The following is an 11,417-nucleotide window of genomic DNA, read 5'->3' as shown; positions in this document are numbered from 1 at the left end:
GCATTTGGCACAACATGTGATTGGACCGTGAGTCTACTGGGTAGCAATAGCTTCTATATCTGCTCAAGGCAAGAAAAAAATCACCTGGAAATTTCCTGATAGATAGCACAGAGATATACTGACTAGGTGATTCATGTCTTCAAACATAGTGAAATGTGGAAAACCAGCACAGAGCTTCAAGAAACATTGAGAATTCCTGTTTCAAAAAACAATAAAGTTGCCAGATAATCATCTCAATACATCAGCAGGAACAGCTCTCCATGTCCATAAAATAAATTAGTCTGAGATAAGGCAGCCAAAATATTGATGAAGGCTGCATTTCAGATGCTTCATGCAGTCCCTGACATCTCGCTGTTTATCTGACCCATCTGAATACTTTTTCTCTCTCCTTTTTCTCTCTAATTACCCACTTCATTTTTCCCCCTCCTACTTCTAAGCCCAGTCAGCTCCTTCTCTGTGGGCTCCTCACAGACACATTACCACCTTCTGCTTGACAGAAGGTGTCCAGCAAGGATCTGCTCTCCTTCCAACTGTGACTCCTTTCCCTGCCTGACTTGTGACTTCCCCGACACACCACGGGCATTTCAGTTCTATCACCCCTCCTGAAAACCTGAGTACATCTTACAGCGTTTTAGAATAGACAATATGGGCTTTTATTTGTTTGTTTTTTTTTAACCAACTAGCTGGCTGCCTAATGTTGCATGAGAGGAAAAGTAAGATGAATTGGTAGAAGTTTTTTTCAAAGGAATATGACTATTCATTGAAAGAAAAACAGGTTCATGTTTTGTTTTGAACACTGTCCAGTCACACAATCTGTCCAGTCACACAGTCATTCCTATGGTATGCATGCCTCCTGGCCACACTTTGTCCCTTTCAGTACAGAAGCATCTCCAGTCACTGCGGTCCACTATACTGATATTAAACTGACAAATAAATGCAGGAAATTTTTTCTTGGTAAGAAACCCAAATTGGATGAATGAGTGTCAGATGAGGGAAACAACAGGGACTGTTCTATGGTTCCATGGAATCAATAAGCTTAGCTAAACTACCTGGCAGAGAGTGGTAAACCTGAATTAAATGACCATACATTTTCCCTATGACCATGTATCAGGATACTTGGGAGGAGTTTGATGTTAGATAACCTGAACTTTGAACAGCTGTGACAAATTAAATTTAACTCAGATCAAGTTAAGCTAAACAAATATAGGGTAAGCTTGTTATCCACACTGCTAACATCATCTGAGGCCAGTGACTTGGAAGATATCACAAACTGCTCAGTAAAAAGGCTTGCCTGTTGCAGAGAAGTAGGTACAAGAACAGAAAGGAGGGATCTCTATAAAAAAGGAATGCTGAAAAAATTCCTCCTAGTTAACACTATTTGGTAAACATTATCAGAATGCGGGATGAAATTCAGCCTTTGTTACTTTCTCACAAGAAGGTGATCTGCTAAGCAGCAGCACTATTAAACCTTGGTTTTCTAGGAATTTATTTTTGGTGTAGATAATCAGAGTAATAGGAAGCAAGTCTGCATTGTGTCTGTCCCTTTGGGGCAGACATAGGACAGATCTTTGTCTCCCCACCTGCCTATTTTCATGAAAGATAATGAAGAATCCATACCTTTCAGATCTAATAATGCATTACCTGTCTTTAAAATTCAAATTCATATACAATTGAAGGGACTACAAAACTAGACTTCTGCTCAAATAATCATGTGACAGGCTCCCTTTGTGAAAAATGACAAGCTGGGAAAAGAAGGAGATGCCCTAGAAGTGAAGGTGGGAAGGATGCATCAGGACTATCATAGAGCAGTAGTGTCTGCAGGTTAAGCATAAGATGGGGAATATTTCCAGGCAGAACAACCAAAAAGCTAATAGAAACCTAGGAAGGAATAAAACTCTTCTGATATATTTTTTCCTAACCTGGGAGCAGAAAATTAGCATATGCAGAGTGATAGGAAATTTGTCAGCCTCTACAGTGACATGGGAGAATCTTCCCAAATTCCTGCCAGATGGGAGTCTGCCTGTAGACAAGATTGGGGACCAGTGTATATCTAGAGACTAACTGAAGGAAAGCTTGTTGTGTGTACCAACCTACTGTTGTTAAAGTAGTAATATTAGCACTACTAGAGTGAGGTATCCTTTGCAAATCTCTTTTTCACTAGAGACTGTATTTCCTCAGTGCATCTCATGGCTCCTTGGGCTCATCCCCTGAGACCCATAGGCATCCTTTACCTTACAGAATGAGAGATGCATATGAAGCAGGATGCTGTGATTCCCAAAGCACTCTCTGATTTGCAGCCCTGGGCAAGATGCTCCCAGGTGAAAATAGATCAGCAGTTTAGTGCCCTGCCAAAAACAAAACACCATTAGCTGAAAGAAAAATGTTTTGAGGTAGAACATAACTTGAAAACATCAAAAAGCTGTCAAAAATAACATTTACAAGATATATTTTCCCCCACCATTGAGAAGTCCCTTTTCTCCCTGTTCTCTTAATATATTCTTTTGACAGTTTTTGTCAGTGCACTTCCACTCTTCCATCTTTTTTTGCAGGGCTTAAGTTGCTGTTTCCCCTCACTTGCCAGTCATAACCTGACAAAACGCCATCACAATTTCTTTACACCTGATGATTTTGCCAGTTGCTTTCAGTCTGAGAGCTGTTGTATCACTTCTTCGTTCATTCTCTCTCCAGCCCAAATAGAATCTTATTCAATAACCTCCTGCCCTGGTCTAGCTACCACCTAAAAGCATTGCATCACCACATTCATAACGCTAATACAGATCACCTCCTTTGCCACCACACTCTGGCTCTGCCGCATTGCTCACGATGATGAGCTGCCACTGTAAGTAACAGCGGGGACATTACTGTGTATGACAGGGGGCACAGGAATATAAACTGCTATTGATTTCTTCCTCTCTCTACTTCAAAACACAAAGGAGTTGTTTCTGACCAGGAGGAGGATGCTGTTGGCACACTAGATCTTCTGGCTTAACTCAGGAGACATGCTGATTGCTCAGAGCTCAGCCTCTGGGACCTCTCCTGAATGTGCTCTTTAGGCAGCTCTTTTCACTTCTTGTAGTCAGGGGCCAGTGAGCAGAGTTCTATGCCACAGCATGCAAGAGAAAACTATCAACTCACTTTAGCACTCCTCTAAATGGACTTTTATTATGCAGCCTCAAAGAACTTTATTGTGTGAATATGCAAAATAAACTTTAGCAAGAGATAAGCAGTGGAAACAGCTGCCAGCAGTGCTTTTGGTCAGTGATTGTTTAACAAGACTTGTTCATTATTTTCTGGTAAAGCAAAGCCATGGTTTTATTATTTACTGTTGACATCAATTACACTGAGACTTTTAAAGTGATTATATTATTCACTTTCTGAATAATTACGCTATTTATGTTGATAACTGAACTTGCTCATACTACAGGTATTATTGATTCCCACAGACAGCTCACCAACACAAGCAATATTCTTTTATTTTGGGAACTATTACTCTGGTTATCAAATCTTATGATGAGGAGAGCTGTGTAAATACTGAGACGTACATAAAGCTGGTGATAGCATTCTACTGGTGCAGTTAGTCCAGGCATATGTACAAGCAAAGGCTGCTGCACATCCTCTCCAAATAGAAAAAGATGCCAAAGCTGGCATTTCTTGAGTGAGAGTGAATTTATTTACATCATCTCCCAGGACACATACATGTTGATACAGACCTGAAAACAGGATTGTCATCTTTATTTCACTATATACCATTGTTCCCAGAACACACGTACTGGATATTGTCTTTCTCAGTATGTGAAGCTCCCGCCAAGATGCAATCAAACTCCTGGTCCTTCAAACACTGGTTGTAGCAAGAGGGAGAGGTATTGTGTCTCTCAGTGGGAAAATTTGGGAACATTATCTACAGAATAATTGGGCTTTTATTCTTTTTCTCTCACTATATTGTTTCTTTTACCAGACTTTATGGAAACTCACCAATAAAGTCTCATTCTGAGACAACAGGATCTGTGTGAATCCCAAAGATGGTTTTAGGCTATGTATACCACATCTTCCTGCTCTTTAAGCTGTCTAGACACAAGATAGCCTGGTCTGGAGACCATGTAGCTGCACAAGGAAAATACATTGGCTAGCTAATAAGCACTGAGAAGGTTGGAATGGATTAACATGAACATTGGGCAGTGCTTTGAGACTTCAGCCATCTTTAAGGCAGCTAAGAGGTGGCACAAATAAAGAGCCAGCAGTGCAAGCCACAACTGCAAGGACTACCGAGGACTGACTGCTTGTGCTGTTTTGCTGCTGCACTCAAGGTTTTTCTCAGGTCTCATTGATTTTAGAATGATAGGACATATATCATAAGGCTGAAAACTAAGCCAAGGCACTAAGATGTGTACTGGTGTTGGCCAGTGCTAAAGTGTTTCCAGTCCCTCCAATAAATGTGTAGTTTTGCACCTGTAGGCACGCACATACTTGCACGCACCCCCAGGCACACCCATCAAGCCAGTAAGGAATGCAACCAGTACCCAGATGTTTTTAGCAGGGCCCTGCAAGCTGTGTCAGCCAAAAAAAAAAAAAAAAATTACATTTACGGGAAAACTCACTGCTGGTCTCACCCTGTTACACAGCAAATAAAAGCATTGCACAACAAATGTTGACACAGTAACACTCAGAGGAATTTCACAGACAAAAAAACCATGTGTTCACAGATGCTTATCCAATAACCCAGGATTTCACATGTGTTTATTAAGAAATTATTCCCTAGCAAACAAAAGCAAGGATATGAGGTGATTATAATCTAATACCATCAGGTATTGTACCATGAAGGTTTTATTTAAAAGAGCTTGAAGACACATAGGGAATATTGTTTGAGAATTTGGTCAATACTGAGAAGACATCTTGGTTTCTTAAAATTTCCCAGCCCCTTTTAGATGTCTCAGATGGCTGAAACACTATGTTATGTTTCATTTATACTCCAAAAACTGGAACATTTCTCTGGCCCTGAACTCTGACCCTTTGGACTGTTGTTTGTCCCTAATGGACTATTGTCCATTCTTAATGCATGCTAGGGAGTTTCATAACAGATTTGGGCATGTGGATAAAGTAAATCAAGCCTAGGAATTCCTGGGAAAGAGCAAATAACCAGTGATTGTAACAGTAAATAAAACTGGACAGGCCTCATTTTGCAGTCCCAGAGGCAAAGGGATGTAGGTCTGTTCACATCCAACCAACAAACCCCACAAAAACTGTTGTATTGCTGGAAACAGTCCCTGGCCCATATGAGAGGTTTAGTTGGCCTCAAATGCTCTTTTGGGAGAGAACCAGCTAGTACAGACCAAAATCACATTAAATAATTCAACAGGAAGGATAATCATGTGCCACTTTCTGGACCCCATGGCCTGGTCCTCTTTCATTTTAGCAGCACAGATACTACCAGGCTGCTTGACAGAGGAGAGAAATGGCTGCAATGTTATGGTGACCCTTCTCTGTTGCTTCTGGGAGCACAGAACAAAAACCACTTCTCTATAAAAGTGTCCTGAATTTAAACAAGCAATAAAATCTTAAATGCTACTGCTTTATAAAGTAACTGTTCTGTAATACTTCCAGGAAATTAGGCCATTGTTGAAGTCCAACTCTGAAGTGCTATTTATTTGCTAAATACTTTTTTAGCTCCCAAATTGATTTCATGAGAGGTAGTTATTTGTCAGGCTCATTTCTACCTTTCAGACCTTTGCAAATGAAATCAGCAGGTCATTACATGCAGTACAAAGCTTTGTTACCAGAAATCATAGAACTTTTGTTAATCCAAGGACTGGTCATCAAATTTAGCACTGAAAATGTGGACCTAAATCAAGGCATTTGATAGTTATACAGAATCCATTTCCAAATGGTAGAAGGTCTCCATCCAATCCTCACTAAGACTTTTCTCTTTTCAATAGCCAATTCATATCAATGTCACAATTACAGGGACCAAGATGGAGAAAGAGAGATGGTGGGTCATTGAGACATTTTCAATCCAGTATTGGGCATGTGGCTTCATTATCTTCTATTCTGCAGCTCTGACAAGGACACAAGTGTCTCTAGAGCTCTGTACTCCCCAAACCTGATAGATGGCCAGCTTATTTTTACCTTCAAAAATCTGAAGAATGCCTGTTGAATCCAGCAGCCTGGCTGGTGTGTGTCCTGGTTCTTTGTCCCCGTTGTCCTTGGACAAGATGTGTTTTTCTAATAGATATTTTTCCTGGTAAACCAAGATCACCACCTTTCTGTAATCTTAACTAGCTGTGCTGGGGGAAGCATTGATGGGCTTCAATAAGGTCAGGGCCTTCCTCAGTCCTGCACCCCCCAGAGTGGCTGGTGGTGTGTTCAGTGACTCATTTCTGGAAAGAGGCTTTGACAGTGACACATATGCCACCTCCTTAATATAACCTGGATCTTCCTGATTAGATGTGCCTCATAAACAGCAATTGTGGAAATTGAGAAAAACAAAAAATTAAGTGCTTTCAACTAGTCATGGTTGATTCTGCTATAAGTTTCAATTGCCTCTAGCTGAGCTGATTTCCAGGAACAGATCTCATTTCTGCTTTACTGTTTATTGCAGCTCTCTCTCGGGACTGGTAATATGAAGCTACAGATCGGCTGCTTTACAGTACTGTGTCAGAAAGCCTTCCTGAGATACAGATAAACAGCCAGTGAACTGAGGAAACTGCAGATAATCAGCTTTATTTTCTCCCTGAGTGGGTTTTAACACATGGGTCACATTGACCTTAACACATGGACCTGAAATTGACACTTGGCGCCCAGTTACCCGCAATCACTTGTGGGATGATTTTTTTTTAGTTGATTTGTCTGAAAAGTAAAGTATCTTGTAAAAGCTAAGGCTCTTCTATCAGCTGCACAATTACACTATACTCACAGAAGAATCTAATAAAAGAGGAAGACTGATTCTATTATTTAGCAAGGTCTCAGCAATAGAGAACATGAGAGGGAGAAAGTCCCTGGTAACCAGGTTATGTGTCCAGTAAAGAAAATATCATTGTAAGTTTGCACTTGCTGACGTGTTTTTGATTTACAGATAAATGTGCACTTCTTCATCTTGTTGCATGCCATAGGGGCCATGTCTCCCATAGGGACCCTCATAGGGACCCCCAGGGCAGCAAGCAATATCTGGTATCTCAAACCAATCATGAAATCATAAAATGCTTGTGCTTGGAAGGCCCTTTAAAGATCTTTTAATCCAATCCCAGTTCCAAGGGCAAGGATACCTTCCACTAGACCAGGTTGCTCAAAGTCCTATCCAGCCTGAGGTATCCACAATTTCTCTGGGCAGCCTGTTCCAATGCCCCACCACATCCACAGTAAAGAATGTCTTCCTAACATCTAATCTAAATCTGCCCTCTCTCAACTTGAAGTCATTTCCCCTTGTCCTATCACTACTTGCTCTTGTAAAAAGTCCCTCTCTGGCTCTCCTGTGGGCCCCATTTAGATCCTGGAAGGTGCTATAAAGTATCTCAGGTGTCTTCTCCAGGCTGAACAGTCCCAACTCTGTCAGTCTTTCCTCATAGGAGCGATGTCCCAGGACTTGCTTTATGACCTCCTCTGGGTTCATTCCAACAGGTCCACTCCCCACACCCAGCCAGGCAGCCCAAGCCCTGGGCACCTTCCTGAGGATGGGGACAAGCCAAGGCCAGCCTGGTTTGTTGGTCCATGGGCAGGGATCCCAACCAGAAAGGTCAATGACCAGGAGGAGTGGGACCTGATGGCCTTGAGAGGCTAAAACAGTTTCCTGGGCCTTGGAGAGATGGGGAAGTCCCATGAGAAGCTGGTTTGGGCCATAAGTGTGCCTGCACCCCTCATGCCCAAATGCTTGAGATACCATATGTGCTCTGGGTAAATTATTTCCCCAGATAAGGATGATGCTGGCTGAAAGGCTCTGCTACCCCACAAACTATGGAAGTAGCAGCTTCCAAAGATAAAATAGGAATTTTAGCAACAAGGGTTAATTAACAAATGAACAACAGTTGAGTTAATATCAAGTTCTATCTGCTCTGAGTTTGGTTATTGCAGGTCCAGGAAGAACTGGGCTCTCTGGGTAATGAGCTGGGCAGGATGCGCAACAGACACCTTCATCTGTGTGCAGATAACTCTGGCTGGTTTCTGGCTGACAGAATGTGCAATGGGAAGGATGCACAGGCACCTCGTTTGGTGCTCAGCACCCTCTCAGGAGCCAGCCTCAAGTTATCACAGTGCTGAAACCCACAACAACTTTGGTCTCTTGTGGGTGGAGCCAGTTATACCTGAAAAGAAGTGATAATACAAATAGTGCTGATCTGGAAGACAAATAATTTGGTGCTGGACATTAAGTATAAATTAATTATCTAAAATGTATTCTCTTTCAAAAACAGAAGTAGGAAAGTTTTATCCAGTTTTGGAAATCTATAGCATAAATATTTCTATTTGTCCTAGTCACCCCCTACCTTCCTTCAAAGTCAGCACAAAAAGACAGGACATGACTCACCCAGCTTGAGATGTCTTAAGACAGAAATTCTGTCTTCTAAGGGTCTGTTTCTCTCCTCAACTGATTAAAAGGACAGCCAAAGATGATTAACTTGGGTGCAGCCATACCCCTTTTGGGGGCATCTCATTAGTGATAATTAAGGAATGAAGATCAGCTTGCTTAGATCTATCTGTATTGGAAATCTTCATGGCAACCCACATATGAACACACAGCCTAGGGAGCTGTTCAAAGACCCCCCCCCCCCTTATAGTAAAATTGACACCTGTGAGCTAAAGTTTCAATAATTTAGTAAAGTTTTGTTTTTAAAAACATGTTATTTGTGGCATCTTTATTCCATAACCCTTCATCAGTGAAACTGAATTGTTTCTGTTACAGATACAGCTGAAGCTTCCCTTTTCTGAAAAAAATAGTCAAAGCCTACTACTCAAGGACATCTGGGTGAGGAGAAATGCGGTGGACTTCTGCTCCCTCTGAATACACAACTGAGAATTTTGAGCTGGAGCTATCATGTACACCACAATTTATACTGCTGCTGGAGATGCATACCTGTCCTTTCCAGAGTGCAAACCTGAGAGTGCACTGGACAGCAACGGGCTCTGCCAGAACTAACTGGAAAAACACTGGCTGAGATGGTCTCTGTTTTATCATTCGCTGGGAAAGTGTTACTAGCAAAACCACTGGTGCCTATTTTGTACGGTGTTTACAATGTCTAGCAATTTAGCATTTAATAGTCTTATTTTGCACCAAAATCTTAAATCAAAAAATAATTACCACTCTCACAGCATCTGAAATATAAAGACACTAGGATTCAAACATTTAATACCAGATGTTTTCATGTTTGCAACAAGGAACAATAATTGCTATAACTAAGCCATGGCTCATCAGCAAAAGTTTGGCAGTTGATATTTAAACCTATATATTTGATTTACCTTCAAACCTTTGAAGAAAACTCTGGACTACCCACTTCTGAGGTTGCATAAGGGTAAACATTATAAGAGACACTATTCAGTTCTTTTCTGTATTTTCTCAAATTTTGCATTCTACGTTACAATAAGTATTTATTCAGAAGCTATGGTGAGACAAACAGCAGCGCTAATTGTCCAGTCATTGAATCATGCCTCAGCTGTCTCAGTCCCTGGTAAGTGTGTTCTATATACATTACACACACTCTAGTGCTAGTGAAAAATTAGACATGTTGGAATTTGTATGGAAATTTGTGTGGAAAGACTCATATTTACTTTGGGTGATGCTTCCTCTCTAATGTTCAGACCAAATAGATTGGTTTTTTCTGTGCAGTAGAGAAGCTGCATTACTGAGAAAGATGTCCTTTGAGAGCTGGTAAGGTCTCTGTGACCTAGGTTACCCTGACAGATTCACTTCAGGTTTGCTGTATCTTCTCCAGTTATAAGTTATGGACAAAGGAAATGATCCATCAAGCCAGGTATGTTACTTGGAGCTTACAATGGCAAAAGAGGTATGGCCCACAGTGAAGAAGAAAACTGTCATTACCTAATATAAGTCATCACGTCTAAGAAAAAGACAGATGCTGCAGGAAACATTAAAGAACTTGATCCAAGGGTTGGGGACCCCTGTGACAGAGCACAGAAGCAAACCCAAAGTCCTTGTGAAGTGCAATCCAGACCCTACTGGATTTGCACCACAGTAAAAATCCCACTTATTTCAGCATGCTGAAAATCCTCTGATTTAACATGCTGAATCCTCTGGATTCATTATGTGGCAGAATCATCCCCTTATTAGTGAGTGGCAGGTGATGTCTCCATTCTGTGCTGTAAAGCTCAACTGCAAAACATGAATTATGGGAATAATCCCCATCAGCAAGAGAGAACAAAGCAAGTCTTACTGCAATCACTTGCACAGCACACAACTACTCTGAGACCAGCGGTGATGGAGAAGTGGGGGCAGTCAGAGAGCACCTGGCTGCCTTCTGTTTACCAGGAAATAACTTCATCTGACAATTTATCATGGTGAAAAGTATCAGGGATAAAAAATTCCCTTTATCAGAAATTTTGCTAGACTGGACTCAGAAGCCTGTAATGAAAGGCTGGTATTAAGGTTAGAGGATCAGGAGCAAGAAATCTTCATTGTTTTTTGGTGGTGCAGCAAGCACACGCAACCGTTCCAAGTGATTCTTTCTTCACAGAATGCAACTAGCAGGAAGAAACAAGGGCACTAAAAACCAATCTAAACATAATCGAATTTGCAACTCACTCTGAGGTCACCACTAGCGTATTACTATAGATTTTCAGCTTGAGGAAACAGCTATAGAACTACAAAGAAAAGCCTAAATCAGGCTTTTATAATAATTTTTACTATAAATTTTAAGCAAGAAAGCATACATTTATTGTATTTAGCAAGAGAATTAATTTCTTCTTTTTCTTGAGCTCCATCAAGTTGAAACTAGCTGCTGCTTTAGGGAGCTTGACAAAATCCCAAATATGTTTCTTTGTAGGGAAAGATAACCACTTCACATCCAGCCCACTCCCAGCTCCCAGGTGACTTTGCCCAGCCTCACACCCCAGTCAGGGTGTGACATGTACACATAGGGCAGGTTGTTCAGTAATGGATACTTCTCAGGCATCATGCGACAGGTGAGCAACTGGCTGATGTGTCAGATGTAAAGGACTGTAGTGAATAGAGTCACATCAGAGAACTGGTCATGTACGGAGTTCTTCAGGGCTCCATCATGGGCCCTGTGCATCTTCAAAACCAACTTTGGATACAGGACTGGAAGGGATACTATGTCTGCAGATGAAACTAATTTGGGAGCAGAAATCCTTGATGAAGGGGCTGGTCAATCACCAACATTATGAAATTCAACAAAGAAAAATGTTGAATTCCACACCTGAGACAGGGCAATTCAGATGTATGGACAGCCTAGGATATGAGA

The sequence above is a fragment of the Serinus canaria genome, chromosome Z, assembly GCF_022539315.1.
Source record: "Serinus canaria isolate serCan28SL12 chromosome Z, serCan2020, whole genome shotgun sequence".
Taxonomy (NCBI): Eukaryota; Metazoa; Chordata; class Aves; order Passeriformes; family Fringillidae; genus Serinus; species Serinus canaria.
Note: the sequence above shows the minus strand (reverse complement) of the source record.